We start from the raw sequence: 6,020 nt of genomic DNA on the forward strand, positions 1-6,020 counted from the left end.
ACCCCCTGTCCTCCTTCTACCCTCTCCTCATACCCCCTGTCCTCCTACCCTCTCCTCATGCCCCCTGTCCTCCTTCTACCCTCTCCTCATACTCCCTGTCCTCCTTCTATCCTCTCCTCATGCCCCCTGTCCTCCTTCTACCCTCTCCTCATGCCCCCTGTCCTCCTTCTACCCTCTCCTCATACCCCCTGTCCTCCTTCTACCCTCTCCTCATGCCCCCTGTCCTCCTTCTACCCTCTCCTCATGCCCCCTGTCCTCCTACCCTCTCCTCATGCCCCCTGTCCTCCTACCCTCTCCTCATGCCCCCTGTCCTCCTACCCTCTCCTCATACACCCTGTCCTCCTCCTACCCTCTCCTCATGCCCCCTGTCCTCTTACCCTCTCCTCATGCCCCCTATCCTCCTTCTACCCTCTCATCATGCCCCCTGTCCTCCTACCCTCTCCTCATACCCCCTGTCCTCCTTCTACCCTCTCCTCATGCCCCCTGTCCTCCTTCTACCCTCTCCTCATACCCCCTGTCCTCCTTCTACCCTCTCCTCATACCCCCTGTCCTCCTTCTACCCTCTCCTCATGCACCCTGTCCTCCTACCCTCTCCTCATACCCGCTGTCCTCCTACCCTCTCCTCATACCCCCTGTCCTCCTACCCTCTCCTCATACCCCCTGTCCTCCTACTTTCTCCTCATACCCCCTGTCCTCCTCCTACCCTCTCCTCATGCCCCCTGTCCTCCTACCATCTCCTCATACCCCCTGTCCTCCTTCTACCCTCTCCTCATGCACCCTGTCCTCCTTCTACCCTCTCCTCATGCACCCTGTCCTACCCTCTCCTCATACCCCCTGTCCTCCTTCTACCCTCTCCTCATGCCCCCTGTCCTCCTACCCTCTCCTCATGCCCCCTGTCCTCCTACCCTCTCCTCATGCCCCCTGTCCTCCTACCCTCTCCTCATGCCCCCTGTCCTCCTACCCTCTCCTCATGCCCCCTGTCCTCCTACCCTCTCCTCATGCCCCCTGTCCTCCTACCCTCTCCTCATGCCCCCTGTTGCTGCATCAGTCCCTTCCAGGGAAGCCTTATTTGTCTAATGCACTAAACCTAAAGATGCCACGCTGAACCCCTACCCTGCCTCTGCACCCTCCACACCCCATACCACCCAGTACCCCCATTTGCACCCTCCACACCCCATACCACCCAGTACCCCCCTCTGAACCCTCCACACCCCATACTACCCAGTACCCCCCTACAGCCTATGATACCCCAAAAACAAAGCACACCCTAAAGCATTTACACACAACTTGTCACAACACACATTACTCTGCTGTTACTAACCAGCCAAAATACATTCTGACTCACCCACATCACCCTCCCAATCCCCAACTGCTTTGCATTCATAGCTCAGCCAAAACGAAACGGAGACATCACGCCATGCCTCTTACACTCGACTGTACAGTTTTCTTACACTATCGGCTAAGTGTGTATGTCTGAGAGTCTGTGAGTGCAAGTGTGTGTTTGTGGTCCACATCGGTCTGGTGAATGTGTAGCATGCTCGTACGCACGAGGCCAGATTGTAAATGTACTTGCATGTGAGGACTGGTCACGACGAGACAAACTTAAGAGAACTACAAACTTCAGCCAGATCCAAAAAACCCAGCCTCGGGTCTCATACCTGGACGTCATCTCGCTCTGAGAGTTTAACAGCTGCACTAAATCCAGCCCATTCAAACCTTCAATCAGCTTCAGTAATGCCATTGTTCAGCTTTCTTTTAACAATGGATTGAACAGATATTATATGAACAGATATGTATCTCTCTGCTATCCTCTTCCGTTTCCAATCCCAACAAATTCTTACTTACACCTCAAGGCTGCTTTAGCACAGGTGATCTTTCTGTGAGTCAGATCTTTGTGTACGCTCTCTCCTACTATTACTGAGTGAGCGGTGATCTCGGCACCTACACGGGAAGCAGGCCTCCGTTTGGAAAGGGAGTGGAGACTCTGGGGTGTGGGAGTGACGCCTCTCACCACTTACAATATACCTACTTGCTATTTACCCCTCTACTCAACCACAACCTCTGTTTACAATGCAAGCCAAAGTCCACAAGGTTTGTTACTTTTCACATAGAGGGACCCTAATTTTCATCAAAGTGGACACTTGAGTTAGAAACAGAGCTGTGGGTCTGCTGATAATCTACTCATGTCTGTATAACATCTAATTTAAATTAATATATAAAATGACTTGTTTTTATTTTTCTCAGTGACTACACGGTTGGTCAACACACAGCTCACAGATAATTGTTGTTTAAATCCTGGTTTTTCGGTATTTTATTGAAAGACCTTCCAAGTATTGCTATACCCAAATGACTGTAGACTATGTATCCGTCCATCAGCATGGACATAAAGCCGTGAAAGGTACAACACTGAGAGGAGTGAACTAAAAGAGAAGTATTTTTCTACAGCCGTTTCGCGTCCACAGGCCTTCCTTGGGTAGCTGCGTACAAAAAGAGCTGGGTGGAGTTATCAGACTCCACTTGTGTTTTTGTCCAAAAGTCAAGGAAGCCTGGGAGGAGCTGCTCAAAATATATTTTTAACAACAGTAGTCTCTCTAGTAAGCTCACCTAATCTTTTCCTTTGAAGGATTTTGAAACAGTTACCCTCGTCAGTAGGACCGTAGAAGGTTTAGGCATAAGAGGATAATGAACTACTACAGTAATACAGGGGGAGGGGGGAACATGCAGAAACTATTTTAATACAATTCTATAAGAGATCAACCACAAGCATAAACAAATGTTGCCACTATTGCTTTGAAAGTCAGCTACTATTTGTTGATTTTGTCTTGGAGAAGGCATGCCATGTTCTTCCTGTGCTCTGTGTCCCGCCGTGGCCAAGCGTGTCCAGTCAGTGTGTGTCGGACTTGTTGAGATTAGCTTCCCTCGCAAAAAAAACACCTGGATATTTATTTTCTGTTCTGTATATTTTGGTACAAAGTTGTATAATGTAGTTGTTTTTATGTTGATGTTTTTAATGGTTTCTTCCATATGTGTGGATATTTTGCTCCTGGGTGCACTGTTTTTGCTGAGTTGTTGATATTGCCTCCATGCAACAATGAAAGTTATTTATTGCAAATACCAAAAACAAGCTTCTTCGTTTATTGACAGCTCCCTGCTCGTGTGTCGCCCTGATACTGACAGCAGGCTCAACTGCTATAATAGCTACATCATACTGACAGCAGGCTCAACTGCTATAATAGCGACATAATACCAATACAATCAAAACACAGAGATAAGCACACAGCTGGATACACACGGATCTGGTTCAAGCCCAGTTTGAGTGACCAGAAGTCCGCAGATCTGATCTGGAACTTGACACGACCCAGATATTTCTCATGTTTTGCCAACCATGGAAAGGGTCCAGTTTCTCAAAAGAGCATTCTGGGAAAAGTAGGAAATTGCTAAATCAAGTAGAAGCCAGGTTGAGGGTAAAGTGTTTAGGCCTACACCAGAGAAGAACATTAAAAGACAAAATAACTCCTGGAACAAATTGAGCCTAAGAGTATGTTCCTTCACTTTATTAAAGGGGAATACGGTATCAATGTTGTGAATAATCTGAAGACCTTCGTTTACATTGGGGTTTTGTTGATGAGGCTAGAATCATCTCTATTGAAATTATGACATAATGGATTTCAGGTATAGCAACATTTTAGTTGCTACAGTACCATATAGACTGGTACTGTAGTATATTCCAGTCTTTTCTAGCCATAGAGGACAGCTTGGTTCCTCACTAACCACCCACTACCCTCCTGTGGACAGGATGGCTCTATGCCTGGAACAACATCACATCACACAGAACACACAAACATGGACACACTCAAACTCATCTCTCTCAGTTGCATACTTAATTAACACAGTTACGCTTCCCCATCATCCTCTATGTGTGTGTGTGTGTGTGTGTGTGTGTGCATCTGTAAGGGGTAAGTTCAGTGTGTGGCTGTGCGTGTGTTTATGTGTGTGTGTGTGTGTGTGCGTGCGTCTGTAAGGGGTAAGTTCAGTGTGTGTGTGTGTGCGTCTGTAAGGTGTAAGTTCAGTGTGTGGGAGTGTGTGTGTGTGTGTGTGTGTGTGTGTGCGTCTGTAAGGGGTACGTTCAGTGTGGCTGTGTGTGTGTGTGCATGTGCGTCTGTAAGGGGTAGGTTCAGTGTGTGGCTGTGCGTGTCAAAGGGACAGACTGATCTAACTCAAGGTCTCTGAGTCACATCATAGATATGATGCATCGCTAACAATTACTGTTATCTCATTGTCCTCAGCTTATATTCACACGCACGCGCACACACACACATGCACACACACACATGCACACACACACACACATGCACACACACACACGCACACACACACCCTCGAACAAAAGACCACGAACCGCAGCAGTAATTTTCCATTTAAGAAAACACAATCTCCTCTCCCTTCTCCCTTGCCCTTTTTCCATCTCTGATGTCACAAAGACACACACACACACACACAGGCCACTAAGGCCAGTCTACATCATCAGCCTGTGACATTGTAGCGATAAGAGGCAGGACGTCCCAGGGCAAGATGGACTAGCGAAGGCCAGGATTAGTGAGTATATCACAAACACCCCCCACACACAATGTTTCATTCAATGTCCACGTTCTGCACTACCTGTGTTTTTGACATTTACATTTAGGAACAAGAGGGGAGAAAAAAGAAGAATGGGATGAGCATGTCTTAGTCAACTCAGGGTCAAGACACAAAGGCAGTTTTCAGTTAAATCCTTTCATCTTTATTATAGAAAATCAAACAATAGCACGTCAGTGGAACACTTATCACAATAAATAACTGTGGCTAACACTGCTGCGGTAAGCTGGGGAATATCAGATTCCATCTGCTGAACATTCAAGTCATCACATTCCTTCAAGCTAACGTCTGCAATTTGGATTTTTCACGCACACTTGTAAAACTATTGCTTTAGCTGCAGACCTGCTTATATAGACAAACTATATAAAGAATTCAAGAAGGAACCAGGGACCAGAGGAAAGTTAGTTACAGCAGAATTAAGAAATATTAACATCAGATGAGTTACGAGCCAAAAAGGTTTTGTGTTCTCTAATAAGCTGATATTTTGTTGATCTGAATCTAAAACTCACAGATATCTATACTGTAACTGTATACATAATTTTGCCAAGTACGCATAAGTTGACTCTTTATCAGCACTACCATGGCACAAAACACTGTACTTTCTGCCAAGAATGAGTTAGAATATATGCATCACTTCGTCCTAACGTTCAGTGGAGGGCTGCTGGCTAAAGCCATGTAGCTGTAGCACTTGATAGGGAAATAATACTACGTTTTATCAAGTCAAATGGCAAATGGATTTAATACTTGTATAATACTGTAAAAAAGATCCGTGTTCATAATCTTACCAAAAAAAAGTTAATCGACATTTTCATAACCAAAACATAACACCCATTGCTTGTATCAAAACAAGAGATCATGGCATTATTTATTATAGAAAACACATATTTATAAACAAAGGCACTCAACAACGATTTAATATCTAGGTACATCTACGTAGAAAAATATAAGTAATATAGAAAATCAATAGCTCAGTCCATAAGGCCAGAAAGGCATTGTGATTAGGACCCCAGGCTTCTGTGCAGGCAGTTATTCAGACACCTGTACAGTTATGCAACAGTGGGGCGAGTCCATGCCACGCCCCCCAGGGGGAGACAGGGGAGATGAGCTCTGTGATACAAAAACACTCCATCCTGTGGCGGAAAAGCGCTCAGACACAAACATTTGTCTTTATGCTCTGTGTGTGTTCATATGAATCAATGTCCCTATGTATGCTTATGTCTTTATGCTCTGTGTGTGTTCATATGAATCAATGTCCCTATGTATGCTTATGTCTTTATGCTTTGTGTGTGTTCATATGAATCAATGTCCCTATGTATGTTTATGTCTTTATGCTCTGTGTGTGTTCATATGAATGAATGTCCCTATGTATGTTTATGTCTTTATGC

The sequence above is a fragment of the Poromitra crassiceps genome (genome assembly GCF_964638095.1).
Source record: "Poromitra crassiceps genome assembly, chromosome: 3".
Lineage (NCBI taxonomy): Eukaryota > Metazoa > Chordata > Actinopteri > Beryciformes > Melamphaidae > Poromitra > Poromitra crassiceps.